General features: G+C 50.8%; 2 long non-coding RNA genes across 3 annotated transcripts; one reads left to right on the forward strand and one right to left on the reverse strand.

The window, feature by feature from the left end:
• The first annotated feature begins 958 nt into the window (after positions 1-958).
• Positions 959-2746, forward strand: LOC103351105 (uncharacterized). 2 transcript variants are annotated; one of them, XR_007910421.2, is made up of 3 exons: positions 959-1759; positions 1848-2179; positions 2404-2746. It is a non-coding gene; the product is annotated as an uncharacterized lncRNA (long non-coding RNA). The 2 variants fall into 2 exon arrangements; XR_518894.4 differs by having other exon boundaries at positions 995-1759; positions 1991-2179.
• On the reverse strand, positions 2635-7372 carry LOC108178254 (uncharacterized). The gene is made up of 3 exons (XR_007910423.2): positions 6787-7372; positions 6507-6595; positions 2635-4957 (listed from the first exon to the last, which is right to left on the reverse strand). It is a non-coding gene; the product is annotated as an uncharacterized lncRNA (long non-coding RNA).
• Between the last annotated feature and the right edge of the window lie 8320 nt (positions 7373-15692).

Here is a 15692-nt window from a genome sequence, read left to right on the forward strand (position 1 = left end):
CCCCCCTACTCAAGCCATCAGAAACAAAACTCAGCTGGCAGTTCATGTCAGAAGTTGATGATTCTTATTATGATTAGTTTTTTTTAAAAAATGGTATTTTCCACCTGGAAGGAATAAACCAGAGGGGCTGGCTAATGAAGGAACTTAGGTTTGCAAAACACTGTAAATAATTTAGTATTGTATTTCAAGGAAAAAAAATAGCTTTCTTAAATCATCCCCGCAATATAAATTGCAGACTTACAGTATGGTCCTGGTAAGTCTAAATTTTTAAAGGAGCAATATTCAAAGAGACATAGATGTCTGTATTAATTATTTATTCGCCGGTGCCTTCCTTCGTTTCTAACTTATTATTAATTAGGCGCCTCTAGTCTTTCGCAGAGCATTCCACTGAGCCGGTTGCAGCTTTAAATATGAATTAAAAGCAAATCCAAGCTACTGTAATGCGAAAATTATTCCGTGTCTTGCATGGCAGAGATGAATAGCTGCGTGGATCAATACCGTGAAACTCGGCTCCCAACGACAGGGTTATTGATAGCTTATATTAATGATGTTAATGATGGAAAAAGGAAAACAACGGCCCACCGACTTAGAAACTTTTTAGCCACTGAAACCCCGCAATAAAAACGGGAAGGGGGCAGGAATTGGACTTAAGTGTAATAAGAAAATTATTTATGAAACCGGATAAATGACTTCAGAGCCTTGATGCATTTGAACCCAACGCTCTCGGCTCCTGGCGGCCCCGGCTCCAGCTGGGGAGACCGCGAAAACCCCAAGCCTCGGAGAGCTAGGGGACTGGGGGCCTCCACCCGCCGCAGCCGCCTCCGGTTTGCCGCCCCCTCTCTCCCAGTCCCCGGCGGGGGAGCCCTCTGGGACGCCGGTCGGAGAAGCTTTTGGACTTGGGTGGAATGGAGCGGGCTTGGGGTTGGTCCTTGCTGTCCTGGCGGGGGCCGGGAGTCAGGTCAGTGGGGCCCAGCGGTCTGGGACTTTGCCCGATTTCATCACTGGTTCCTTTTGGCACCCGCAGGTGGTCAGGAGTCAACAGCTTTGGCTCTGTGCGGGGCGCAGGTGCGGATCTGCACTGTTGCCTGCCGCCCGTGGATCCCCGAAATGCACCTTGTTGGCTGGTGCCTGAGCAGGAGAGGGGACGCTTTACTGGAAGCGAGGGTGTTCCAAACAGGGGCGGGAAACTGTGGAGGCACGTTCTCTCCTCCCCGGCGCCTCCCCAAATCCAATGCCCGGCCAGGCGGCTTAACAGGGCCCAGGCAGCGCGGGATCCTCTGGGCTCCGGGTTCTGGAGCGTGGGGTCTGGGCCGCGCCGCCTGCCCTATCAGCCGCAAATATCCACCCTTTCTCCTTAGCAGAGGGCCACCGAGAGCCGGGAGGGCCCAGAGCGGGGAAGGGAAAGGTTAAAGCCTGATCCTGGCGGACAGCAGGAAAGGTCAGAGCCTCAGGGTCAATAGCAAGCCCAGGTCCCATCCCCCGCTCTGCTGGGCGTAGAGCCACCGGGCCCCTTCCCCCAGCCAGGGTCTACGGCGCCAGGAGGCGGAGGCCCTGGCAGCCCGGGGTGGGAGCAGTGCCGCGGATGCTAGGGAGGTGCGTGGCGGTTCCCGCCTGGCAGCGCGCCCCGGGTTTAGGTTTTTGGAGCTGTGGAGGAGGCCGGGGGCATTTATTCAGTGCGTAGAGGGAGAAGAGAAGATGGGCAGCGGCAGAAGAAGGCGGGTGGTGCACAAGGGCAACCAGTTTCCCTCGGAGGAACCGGGTAATTTTGTGTATTTTCCTTATTAAGTCTGTTAAAAATCTGCTCTCCCGCCATCATCCTTCTCACCGTTTTCTTTCTTCCATTTCAGCCCCTTCATCTCCAAGCCCCTTCCCTCCCCTCCTTCTCTTTCTCCGTGTCCCTTCCTCCCTCCCTCCTTTTCCTCATTCCTTTTCTCCGCCTCTTATTTTTCTCTTCTGCTTTCTTCCTTCCTTCCCCACCCCTCTTCCCTAGATGGAGGCCCGGGGGAGTCTGTGAACCTACAGCTTTTTATATGAAAGACGCCAAGTGTATCTGGCACCGACGGAAATGAGCCCTGTTTCTGAAAAAGCGGAGGGGCAGGTGTGCGGCAGGATGCAAAGGGATCGCCTGCGCTTGGGAGAGGCCTTGGCGCTGTAACTGGCCATAACTGACGCCTCCCAGGTGGGTCTCGCCTACCATTCCCTTCCTGGTCGGCGCAGGCCCCAAGTCTGGAACTTAGTGTTTATGGTGGGCCCGTTCCCCTTGCTAACGCCCCCAGTGCCATCCGGGCCCCTGGCATCAGCACATTTTTTGATTCGTTTTGATTTGATTTTATTTTGCTAAATAAATAAATTTCTAAGGCAGTAATCCCTAAAAGCACCAGCAAAACCTTTCATCTTTCCTAGAACACCAAGGGTGGCCCAGTGGAGACCATTATCAAGATAATTAGACAAAACCCGAACTTCCTGCCACCCAGGAAGAATCCCTTCTCTGCTGTCAGACTTCAAAGTCCACCATCAACTGCGTGTTCCAGATAAGCCCTGGCTCGCGGAGACCCAGCCTCATCGCCACGCAATCTGCCCTGCCTCGGAAACACAACAGACACTGCAGAAAATCACTTGATTCTGGAACAAAAATCAATATAGGAATTAGATTTATTGTCTGCTTATGTGATTAAAAATGACAAAGTGTTGGATTTTATTTTCATAAAAAAGACAGAAGGCTGAACAAAATAATTTACGATCTCGATCTCGAATCCCGCTCCTTTCATTTGCCTGGAAACACCCGGAGGAAGCGCCGAGAGGGTGGCTGGGAAGTGCGATGGCAGAGCCAGGGTGCCTCCTACACGGAGGTGAGCTCGCCGTCGGACTTGGGCGCTGCTTTGTACGTGATGAGAAGACATTTCCGCGTCTCTTTCGGTGACAGCGCCGGGCCAGCGAGGCAGTTCTCAGTTCTGCCTCGCTGCAGTAGAAGGCTGGGTGCCCTGTGCCGTGCCTTTAACTTTTCAGGTTTCAGCCTCGTTCCCCCAAATAACTTTTAGAACGTCGCTGCCTTATTGGTTGCTGGATTGGAGCAGTTCCGGAGACTTGGTTCGCTTTGCATACGGCCTTGGATCCTAGGAACGCCGGGCGTGCGTGAGCGCGCGCGTGCGTGGGACTGCCTGCTTGGCCAGGGCCGGCCACTCTCCCCCACCCCCGGAGAGGATCGTGGGGTTTCAGAGTCCGGTTGAAACCAGGAAAACCGGGTTTCCGAAACCTCCGTGGGCTGGATTCTCCAAGCTTGGCGGGCGGTGTGCACATTTCCAGCCTTGGGAGCGCGCCGGTTACCCCGACGCCGGGAGCTAGTTATCTACGTTAAAAAACAAAAAGGCAAAACCAGAAAAATCCACAGTGTGCATCTCATCTTACACATCCCCCTCCCCACGCCGAGTCAGAATCCACCCGCGTCTCCACGCTGCTGCTCGTGGGTGACTCCCGCGTGAGCTGCGCGTGCGCCCACCAGTTCACTGCCTTATTCCGGGGCAAAGTGGCTCCCGGCTGCGCAAGGGGTCTGGGATCTTGGACTCCCGGAGTGCACATAGCTTCATGCACACGTAATAGCAGCATTAGAAAAATAACTTCCAAGCCAGGTCCCTTAGAGTCCCCAAATGCGCCTTCAGATTTGGAGCTGGTGCTGTTTGGCCTGCCGCGTGGTCTGGGGGGCTCGTTGGTCAAGTCCTTCATTGGTTCTCCTTTTGTTCTGGAACCTAACCGATAGGGCTTAGCTCTTGGTTGGTGTAGAAATGAAACCCAACCAAGCCATCCGCTCCACGGAGTCCCCAGGGACTCCTCCAGGTGGCTCGGTTCACTTGAAGCGGAGAGTGTGAGGGGCTGGAAGTGGATCCCTCCTTGCAGGGAAATCTGACAGGCCCTGGAGGCCCACTAGCTCAGCCGCTGCCGGCCGTCGGGCCGTTTCTCCCTCTTGCTCCTATCTTGCGAGGCCGAGGCATCCTCCAGGTGGGGAGCCCTTCCTCGGGACGTCAGGATGCAGGTGGTAAGAGACCCGCTGAAGTCCGGAGACAGCCGCCCTGGGGAGGAGGAAGGCATCGGGTGGCCCGGCTGCTTTCAGGTGAAGGCAGATTGCGCCACCAGCAATCCCAGCCTCTCCCATTGTCCCCTTGGGTCCTCATCTCCAGCCTCTTCTCCCAGCTGGCCTCCCTCTCCAGCCTCTCAAGCCCTGGAGCTGCAGGTCCAAGTGTCAAAGGTCAGGCATTTTCCAGGCCCGGGTGGCTTCTCCACCCCGCTGCCAAGGGACACGCTGGATTCAGGCTGGATGCCCACTCCGACCGACCAGAGGGAACAGACGATGTTCGAGCTCCCTGTGCCCCAGCTCAGCCCCTCCAGGGCTACTTGGGGTCCAGAAAGGGGTAGGGTATGGGTGGTGCAGTTTAATTTAGGAAATGACATCTGGACCAGAGAGCGTTCATCTGGGCATTTTAGGAAGGTGGTTTTGTTTGTTTGTGGAGGGGACGTTTTCATAATTTCTTTAACAGTCCAAACTGGGGTGGCTTTGACCACAGAATGAGGAACAATCTTCCCTTGCATCATTTAATCGCCCCAACCTGGCCAGAGCTGGAAATAGGCTGCCAGGAGGGATCCAGGAGAGGCAAACGAATGCCCAGTCCTGCAAGAAGGCAGTTATGTTCCAAAGGGGCCGACCTTTCGCCCGAATGGGGGCAAGGCCAGCAGAGTAAAAAGCAGATTTCTATGCACGTCCACGTGGCCCCATGTAATGAACACATCTCCATCAATTCCTGGAGGCAGAGGGCTCAATTTACTGGGGTTTTAGCTTTGCCACGTCCCCAGCCTCAGCTCTGACTGACGGCAGAGCAGCCGAGTAGTTGGAATTCTCTTTCCGACGAAAGCCATGGTCAATAGAATTCTCAGTATCAAATGAGCAATAATTTGCTGTGGCTACATGCTGGATAATGAAAGATGTTAGCGGGATCAATAAAAAATGAAAACACTTTTACTTACATCTTGAGTTACTGTTTTAAGAGCACAGAGATGCAGGAAAACCAAAGCTAGGTTCAGAGCCCCCTAACTCCCCCTTCGGAAGCAGAGGCACAGGGCTTTGTCACCGCCTGACTTGTCCTTTCTCCCTGCCAGGCCTATACCTTCCCCCTGTGCTGACAGGAGAACAGATTATTTACATCAAATTAACCCCGCAGAAACCAGTGAATAATTTAAGTGTCGGAGTTTAAATTCTCCCCACCCCCAAACCAGAAATACATTTAAAATGGTTTTCCACTAGGACTAAAGGTTATCTAATTGGGGTAGTTTACAAAAAAACTATGCAAGTGTCCCAAAGCTGAATTGTCCTTTGAACTGTATCAAAATGTGCCATTGGCTGAGATGGCCAGGAAGGCCTGTTGTTTTTCAGTTTGTACATGCAAGGGCAAAGGAAATCTTTTAGATTTGGTTTTGTGTCATCATCAAATCTGGACAGTTCAGGTCCTAAGCTCACCCCACCCCCCAAAGTCAATTCCCTCATCTTCTTTCGTAAGCATTTCATTTGTTCAATTTGTTTTCCATTTGTATGGGGTTTATTTGTCCAACACAGCCTGCTGTTACCACCATTCAGTGCTCAAGGCTCTTACGTATCTTGTCCTTAAGGAACCAGCTGTGAAATGATTGGAGACACGGTCTACATTTTTAAAAGAAAGATGCCAAGGCTTTAAAAATGGGGAAAACATCCGTGTATGCCCTGAATAAAACAGGCCGCAACAAAAAAAGCTCACTGCCAGCTTCCAGCGTTGGAACCAATGGAGTGAGCAGAGGACATCTCAAAACGTGTGCTTGGCTGTTCCTGCGGGTTTAAGGAGACTATATTTTCCACCAAAACTTCAGAACAAAACACGAATTTAGCCACCTTAATGCCCTCTGGCTACCGGAGCTGTTTTTGCTCTGGAAGTTCCCTGGCCTGGGATCCTTAGCGGGTTTGGGTCGGACTTGGAGAGAGCAAAGCCACCGGGAGATTTAGCAACCGCGAACCAGCCCGAGGAAGCGTAGATAAACTCCAAGTTGAGAATTACCCCCGGGTGAGTGAATCGCCCAGCTCCGTTTCCCCAAGGCACACAAATGTAGGTGAGGTGTGGTCGCCGCAGGCTGCCCAGGGGAAGAACAGCGCACGAACCACAGACACGCGCCCGCACAGCGGCCCCCGGCGCGGGGCATGCCCGCTTTATTTACACCGTGCCGGGGGCCCCCTCTCCTCTCTCATTTGCTACTTCAAACTCGCGGGGAGGACCTGTCAGCGGCTGTGGCCGGGCAAGCGGGCTAGGAGGGGGGCGCCCCCGCTCGGCTCCTCGAGCGTGACGCGGCCGCTGCCCTCCGCCCCCAGCGCCTAGCCCGCTCGCGTGACCGCGGGCTCAGCGGTGGGCACGCGTGGCCAGGCGCCCGGAGCCCCTGACCCGGCCTCCGCCCCAGTCTGCCCCCTCCTCCCGCACACGCCCGTGAGCCCCGCTTACCCTGGTGGGCGAGTCGCGGCGCATTAGCGGATTTCACGGCAAGTTGCTTCTGTGACATGCGATCGGGTTCATGCACGAGGACTAGCCTCCTAGGAGGAAGGGAAACGAGAGGCCATTTGCATAATTTCAAGTGAGAAACAGGGAAACGAGGGGGGGGGACGAAGGTCAAGCCCCCCAATTTCTCCTCCCCTCCCCAACCCATAAATCAACCCCACGCCCCGCACCTCCAGCGCCCAATGCACAGCACGAAAAAGTAATCAGCACACGTCGCAGGTGATACCTTTTATTGCGCTCGTTTTAAACACAGGGGTGGGATGGGCCCCCAGCGCGAAGACTTTCTCGGTAGCGCGACCGCGGGGCAGGTGGACCATCCGGGCAGCTCCTGGGCCCACGGATTCCTGCGTGGTCGCGGGCGGAGGCACGCAGGGCTCGGCGCCCAGGGTCGGAGCCCGGCGCGCAAACCCAAATTCCCTCCAGCTTCTTCGGCTCCATCTTTAAGTCCAGGCAAAAGATCAATCCCGCCACCGCCCCCCCCCCCCCCTTCCTCTCGCTCTCTCCTTCTCTCGCACGCACACATTTGCAGCCATAAATAAACAGCTCCCAGTTAGACCAGGAAGCAGAGGAGCAAAAGGGAGAGGAAAGGAGAAAAGAGAGGGACGAGACCCGGAGCGCGAGCCTCGCCTGTCTCGGGCGCCGAGTGGCTCTTTTTGGTCAGGCCAGCCTCGCGTTTGGGGATGCAACTTGCATTTGAATAGCTGCCTGGGCTCGTTATGGACTCGGGAAAGCTCTGAAAGGGAATCACTATGCAAATTGTCCCAGTTACAATCGAAAGGTTCGATCTCTCGGAGCTGCCTGACGGAAGTTGATGTCAGCTATGTGTGCATTAGGGCTGCATTACCGCCTTCCTCGGCCTCCGCGCTACTCCCGCTCGCGCCTGCCAGGGAGGCTTTTTTTTTTTTTTTGGCTTATGTGTATATTCTCCCTCCGTAATTAAATAAAATAAATAAATAAATGAATAAATAAATAAATAAATAAGGCTGAAGGTGGTGGCGTGGCTGGCTCGGGCCCAAGAGGCCCACGGGCGGAGAGGGGGAGAGGTGGGACCGCCTGGGCGCGGTGGGGGTGGGCTGGGGTGGGGTGTCATTCTTTTGCAGCAGGTGTTGATGGTACTTCTAAAATCAAACATTTAGATTTTTTTTTTTAGCGCTTTGCTGGATGAGGCGGAGGCTGGGGGTGGGGGTGGGGGTGGGGAAGGCGGCGATGTCAGCCTTCGCCCGCCCGCTTGATCCTACAATGCCGGCTGCAGATCAATACCCGCTCACTGTAATCCCAGTAATTGTAGGGCTCGCAGCTTTTATTTTAAAGAAATAGGACACTAGGGCGCGGGCAGGCGGCTGAGGCCGCGCGCTTGGGCCGCGGCGCCTCCGGGGGTCTTTTGGGGCGTCTGTCTCTCACCAATGAATCCAGAAAGCACCCCCCTCCTCAAATCCCGCAGGTTGCGGGATTGAGCGCCCCGGCGTGGGCCATGGCCCATCTAGGGGGTCTGGCTGACTCGCGGGGCTCGTGTGGCTTCCAGCCAGGGGTGACGCCCACCAGTATGGACTCAGGGCGGCGGCCCAGACCTGGGGCTGAGGTATTGAGCGTGGGCGCTGACCCTGGGCCACAGAGGTCCGAGACCTCTACCTGGGGCCGGAAGGTGCAGAAGCCCGGGGCCTCAAGGCCTAGGAAGGGAGCGGCTTTGTCCTCTTTCTGCAGCCTTCCAGGCTCGCGGCTGGCCTAGCTTGCGCCTCGCCTGCGTGCGGCCTTGGGCCTGCAGGAAAGGCTGGAACGTTAGGACCCGGAGATCTCTGGCCAGCGCGGCCCGCTGGACCCGGGTTGCCTCCCGGGCCACGGCGCGGCGCGCGCGTTTGGCCGACGCCCACCGACCTCGCCGCGCCCGCGGGCCAGGCAGGCCCCCCGCAAGCCGCCTGCCGCCTCGGCCATCCGCCACCTCGCTGGCGGGGCCCGGGACCGCAGCCCCTGCGTCGCTGGCCGCCCGCAGCTTCTGGCGCCCCCGAAGATGACCATCTGTCATTCAATTAAGGTTTCAGGGCAGCTGATGGGGGAGCCAGGGTCAGCGACCCCAGGACAAAACGGCCTGCTGCCTCGGATAGGAGAAGTTCAAATGTTAAATGCACAACATTGTGCCGGCTCCCAGTCTCGGGCCCCACCCGACCGCAGGTCCGGCCGGTGGACAGCAGCGGGGTGAAGGGCAGCGGTCATTAGCACTTAGATTTCAGCTCTGGGCCGGGCTCCTTCTGTTGGGCTATTTTGACCAACGAACCTTTAACCCCTTTCGCGCCAGCTTCCCTCTGGGGAAGGCCAGATTGTCCGAAAGAGGGGGGAGAGAGAGAGGGAGGGAGAGAGAGAGAGAGAGATCAGATGCACCCTGTATGAAGAGGGTTCAAGCTATATTTCTGGTCATTTCTCCATAGGAAAAGCAAATGGTATACCTACAAGATTAAAAAAAAAGTTTGTTACAACCAAAACAAAAGGTCGTCATAAAGTTTTATGTTTTAATTTTTAGTTTTGGGAAAAGAAGTTCATTTGCTGTGACCATGTGACAAAAACTGGGCCGGTGTGGGGAAGAGTGAATCGGGAAGACTCCCAGAACTTTCTCTCTGTCCCCCCAGTCCCCGAAAGTGTTGACCCCAGTGTGTGTGTGTGTGTGGATGGCGATGACCTTCAGCTCCCTACAGAAAACTCCATCAAAGTCTGCTGTGGCCAGGCTCTTCCACTGTTGAAAGTAGGTTGGACAGTTGCCCTTTCCCTTCTGAGACTGTCCTATAATAAAAGAGGTAAAACATTGTAACTAATGGAATTCATAAAGTACATTCATTAAGCATCCACAGGCTTGTGGGCATGTAGGTATTAATAGGCTCAGCTTCTCCACCCCACTGAGGGTAGGGCGGCCACAGTCTTAGCAGTTGTCAGTGGAAGATTCAACTCTCAATTACTAACCATGAGGCCTGAAAACAGCTCTGTCAGGAAGATTGTCATCTCAAGCTCTGAAGTCTAGGTTCTTCAACAGGCATTCTAGCTTCCAGCTCCAGGTTCTCAACATTAAACCTAGTCCCCTCTTTTTGGAAGTAACTATCAAGCAATCAATTAATCAATCTGGCATTCAGCATTGAAGCATCTTAGCAAAAATTTCCTTGGATAACAATGAATAATGCATGGCCCTCCAGTATATTGACTGTGGTAAATGGTCTTTAAGGTAAGGTGCAGCAACAAGTACCTTTAAATAAAATCAAAATAAAAAGTTTACCACAATCATAATAAATTGTTCAGTCATCTTCCTATTGACTCACACAGCATCTTTCTTCGGGGGCATTTGGAGTTATTTTTTCCCCCATACAAACAGGCCAGAACAAATTGATGAATTGAGCTTTCACTATGCTAATTTAGACATTATAAATATTTAATTAACATCCCTAATAGCCAGTCATAGAGGACCCCCGCTCTACTTTACACTCTTCTTAATCTAAAGTAAATGCTCTTCCCATTAATAGCCTGATGCCATTTTAGCAGCTTCCTCCATAAAAGGGCCTCATCTAGTCCAAAAGGAGGAGGCCGCTGGGCAGTCTGCATTAGACAGGCATTATTCCATTTGCTAAGGACCCTGGGAACAGTGTTAAGTCTCTGCAAATTCCGCCTTTTCTAGTCCTTCAAGAACAGGGGATCTCAAGAATAGGGGAGGTTTCTCAATTCCACTTTTTGAGGCAAACTAGTTTTTTGAGGTTGTACTAAAGTAGAAAATGTGTACATTTTATTGTTTAAAATATTTTATTTATATTTATTTGTATTTTATATTTATTTGAATGAGAGAGAGAGAGAGAGAGAGAGAGAGATATCTTCCATTTGCTGGTGCATTGCCCAAATGCCCTCAACAGCAAGGCTAGGACAGACAGAAGCCAGGAGCCAGGAATTTCATCTAAATCTCCCATGTGAGTGGCAGGGGTCTATGTACTTGAGCCATCACCTGCTCCCTCCCAGGGTGTGGTTAGCAGGAAGCTGAAATCCAAAGCAGAGCTGGGACTTGAAACCAAGCACTTTGATATGGGATGCAGGGTGTCCCAAGTTGCATCTTAACTACTGCATCAAATGCCTGCCCCGAGTTGTATTTTGGTAGATTTATGCTAAATATTGGATCTTGGATAAAGAATGGGAATGTTCAACCTGGAGTGTATTAGTTTTTCCAACACAGTGTGAGGTTGTGGAAGGAATTCTGAACGGAGAGTTTCAAATCCCGCGGCCCTCACTGGCAGGGGGACTTTCAAGCCAGTGCAGTGGCTCATTTCCTTGGAGCCTCAGTGTCCCCTCTGAAAGTGGGATGTTTTTGCTATAGTTAAAGACTGAACGGGAGAATAAATTGCTTGACATACAGTAGGTACTCAATAAATACTTGGTTAACTTCTAATTTTCTGCTAAAAATTCATTAGACTTCTCTCTCCTTATATTTATTCCTGTTGTCTCTACAACACCCTGTCATCATACTCTAATGTTGCAAAAGCACTTGATGTTTGCCAGTGTCATTTGTCTCATCAATTCTTTGATCAAGTTTTCCTAACTAGAAGCTGGGAGCCCTACATTCTGACCAAGAGGTGCTGTAAGAACAGACACTAGAACTCAGATTTGCAGAAGCTCCGAGTCATAAACTCTGATCACTGAAATGTCCTTACACAATAGTCCTTGTGTGGTTTAGAAAGATTCCAGGAGCAGCATTATATTTCCCTAGGGGCAGGAATCAGGTCAGAACTGAGAGCTCAAGAAATTAGAAACTCTGTGGGCTGAGCTCACTCGGCACTGGAATCTGCAGATGCTGAACATGAAATAGCTGAAGATAGGGAACGAAGCTTCAGACAATTGAAGTGTCAATTGTTAAAAAGATAAGCCATCTTATTTTAAGAATATTTCTCAAAGGATCTGAGAAAAGAACAGAATTGATTTGTTGGACATTGCTGGTTACAGACAATAGAAATCTTGAATTCTTTTTGTTGGCTAGCGCAAAATGAATACTACTTAATACAACACATGTTTTAATACTGACAAGATAGACATTTGTCTAGATAGAGTAAATATCCTAGTCAGATCACAGAATTTTGATTTTTGGTGCAGATCAAATTTTCCTTTTCATGTTTGGTAGGTAGTGGATGTGCCCAGATATAAAGACCAATGGGAAAGGGGAGAAGGATTGGTCAGGACCATTTCCTAATATGCAGCAGGGTATAAAATGAGGTGTGAATTAACAGACAATAGTCTGGCTTAACACAGCTCTCTCTCTCTCTCTCTCTCTCTGTCCTTCTACTTTTTTGTTCTTACTCTTTCCTTTCTCTTTCAACTCTGTAATGATCCAGTATATAGAAGGGAAAACAGGGGCCAGTGCTGTGGTGCAGCGGGTTAACACCCTGGCCAGTAACAGCAGCATCTCATATGGGTGCCGGTTCTAGTCCTGGCTGCTCCTCTTCTGATCCAGCTCTCTGCTATGGCCTGGGAAAGCAGTAGAAGATGGCCCAAGTCCTTGGGCCCCTGCACCCACGTGGGAGACCCAGAAGAAGCTCCTGGCTCCTGGCTTCCGAATGCGCAGCTCCGGCTGTTGTGGCCAGTTCGGGAGTAAACCAGCAGATGGAAGACCTCTCTCTCTGTCTCCACCTCTCTCTGTAACTCTGTCTTTCAAATAAATAAAATCTTAAAAAAAAGAAGGGAAAACATTGTTGCAGTCCCTCACATTTTGTTTTGTGATACCCATGGGAAAGGTTTTTTCCTTTAATTTTAAAAATTGACACATAAAAAATGTACAAGTTTTTGGGGTACCATGTGATTCAACTGTAAGTTAGTGCCCATTGGCCAACCTTTCCCTCTTCCTGTTCCCTACTCTCCTCAACTCGAACAAACGATTTTATTTTTTAAAAAATATTATTTGACATATTTAGATAGAAAAGGAGAGGCAGAGAGAAAGAGAGAGAAAGAGAGAGAGAGAGAGTCTTCCATCTGCTGCTTCACTTCCCAATTGGCCACAATGGCCAGAGCTGCGCCCATCCAAAGCCAGGAGCCAGGAGTTTCTTCCGGGTCTCCAACATGGGTTCAGGGGTCTAAGGACCTGGACCATCTTCTACTGCTGTCTCAGGCCATAGCAGAGAGCTGGATCAGAAGTGGAGCAGCTGGGACGTGAACCGGCACCCATATGGGATGCCGATACTGCAGGTGGTGGCTCTACCAGCTATGCCACAGCACCGGCTCCAACAAATGATTTTCCAAATTCCATTTTTTTCAGATGAACCACAGATAAATCAAAGTATAAACTAATGTGAGAATAATTGTGATGCCTTTCTATTTATTATTCCTCTTGGTTAATGTTCCTTTCCATTACCGTAAGTTCCCTATAGGTTTGCCTTTGGCTTTTCTTGCTGTTATTTTCTGAGTTGCTGTCCTGGGCGGACAATGACTGTCCTGGAATCAAAGCCCTGCCTCAGTGAGAAACTTGTCCTTACTGGTAGATAGTGTGTGCTGACCATATTGGAATAAAACACAAAGCAACTCAAAAAGCTTAGAAGGAAAATGGAAATCTTCACTGTTTGTCTTTCTGAGAGTGTCTTAAAATCTGCACTGCCCTTTCTTGTGTAACACTCCACACCATAATCTTCCCAAAGTTCACCTTTAAATCTCCGTTCTTATCCCATGTTTCTCCCCACTGCTAAAATAGCCCCTGCAGAGTTCCTGTGGCTGCAGCCTGCTCTTTGCCCTGGCGCTCACTTCCCACCACTTCCTCCTTCTCCGGCTCCTTTTTCTCTGGAGGAGAAACTCCCTGATGGAGTTTTGGAGGAAACGCTCCTTTCTTCCATTGGGTGACGTAATATGCCTTGGAAACATCAAACAGTGGATTGCTGACATGTCTGGTAGACGGCTCAGTGAAAATTCAGAAAAGAGAAAGGTCAGTTGGACCAGAGTAACAAGAAAAGGCTTCAGGGAAGAGGTGAGACTCCAGCTTGGTAGGGTTTGTGGATGTGGAAGGGAGACCACAGGGTGCTCTGGGTGTGAGGACCCACTCATGTAATGAGCCAAGCTGCAGGGCTGGACTCCCATATTGTTAAAATGTGTCTCCCAGTTTCTCTTACCGAAAGAAGTGGTTCATGGGAGGTAAACATGTACCTTGTGGTAAGATTTCCAGAAAAGCACTTTAGAAGGCTTTGAATCAGCTGGGATGTGTGACCTGTAGTCCTTATACATTTCTTTTTCCTGATGACTAGATCATGACAAAATGATGGTTGGAGCTGCAGCAATCGTCCTGAAAGTATGAGATGATTTTGAGGATAAAAGCTATGTGCTGGGGCTGGCGCTATGGTATAGCGGGTAAAGCCACTGCCTGTAGTGCCAGCATCCCATATGGGTACCGGTTTGAGTCTGGCTGCTCCACTTCCAATCCAGCTCTCTGCTATGGCCTGGGAAAGCAGTAGAAGATGGCTCAAGTGCTTGGGACCCTGCACCCACGTGGGAAACCCGGAATAACTTCAGATCGGCGCACCTTCGGCTGTTGTGTCCAATTGGGGAGTGAACCAGTGGATGGAAGACCTCTCTCTCTCTCTCTCTCTCTCTGCCTCTCCTTCTCTCTCTGTGTAACTTGGACTTTCAAATAAATAAATCTTTTTTTTTTTAAAAAAAGCTATGTGTTGACGATGGTGCAGCAGCGATGCCCAAGGAAACATCATTGCAGCCCTTGGTGTGAAGCTCTGGATTGTGAGAGAGACATGGCCTCTGTTATAGGTAAGTCAAGGCTATTTCAGGTGTGTTAATAGTCAACATTTCTCTAAGTTAGGGGTGGGGAACGCCCAGTCCACAGGCCACACAGAGCCCACAGAATCATTTGGTCTGGCTTTGTTAATGTATATGCAGGGGAGGACTCAAAATTCAGTAAATGTATAGCCGGCTAATTTTTAAGTTGATTGTTTTGTATGGCCCGTGAATGACATTATAAATATCACACGGCCCTTGGCAGAAGAAATGTCCCCCACCACTGTAGAAGTGATACAACATCTGCAGACTTTGAAAGTAGATTCTAGGGGCCAGTGTTGTGGTGTAGTGATGCCAGCCTCCCATATCGGCGCTGGTTTGAGAATGGCTGCTCCACTTCTGATCCAGCTCCCTGCTGATGGCCTGGGAAAGCACTGGAGGATGGCCCAAGTGTTCAACAGAGAATGGCCCAAGTATTTGGGCCCCTGTCATCCACATGAGAGGCCTAGGTGAAACTCCTTGCTTTGGTCTGGCCTAGCCCTGGCCATTGTGGCTTTCTGGGGAGTGAACTAGCAAACAGAAGATCCCTCTTTCTGTCCCTCCCTCTAGCTCTGTAATACTTTCAAAATAAATAAATATATAAATAAGCCTTAAAAAATAAATTCAAACCTCATGATAGTCACTGCCGTTGCAGTGTATGGAGACAAAATAAAAGCTCAGAGAACCATAAAAGAAGATAGAGTGTGATGGGTAATATGAAATAGGAATAGAAGCAGAGCTAATACATTAGGTCAAAACCAAAATAAAACATATAAAGCTTCTTAAACTTGTGCTTTAAAGTCCACTATTTAAAATTTTTTTTAACAGATAGAGTTAGTGAGAGAGAGAGAGAGACAGAGAGAAAGGTCTTCCTTCCGTTGGTTCACCCCCTAAATGGCTGCTACGGCTGGTGCACTATGCCAATCCGAAGTCAGGAGCCAGGAGCTTCCTCCTGGTCTCCCACACGGGTGTAGGTGCCCAAGCACTTGGGTCATCCTCCACTACCTTCCTGGCCCATAGCAGAGAGCTGGACTGGAAGAGGAGCAGCCGGGACTAGAACCCGGTGCCCATATAGGATGCCAGCACTGCAGGCAGAGGATTAACTAAGTGAGCCACTATTTTCAAGATTGGTGTTGTGGTAAAGCAGATTAAGCAACTACCTACAGCACTGGTATCCCATAAGAGTGCTGGTTTGAGTCCCTGCTGCTCCACTTCAGATCCAGCTCCCTGATAATATGCCCTGGAACACAGTGGAGGATGGCCTAAGTGCTTGAACCCCTACACCCACGTGGGAGACCTGGATGGAAGTTCTGGGGTCCTGGCTTCAGTCTGGCCCAGTCCCAGCCATTGCAGTCATTTGGGGAGTGATACAGTAGATGG

This window comes from Oryctolagus cuniculus, chromosome 12, assembly GCF_964237555.1.
Source record: "Oryctolagus cuniculus chromosome 12, mOryCun1.1, whole genome shotgun sequence".
In the NCBI taxonomy this organism is placed as follows: Eukaryota; Metazoa; Chordata; class Mammalia; order Lagomorpha; family Leporidae; genus Oryctolagus; species Oryctolagus cuniculus.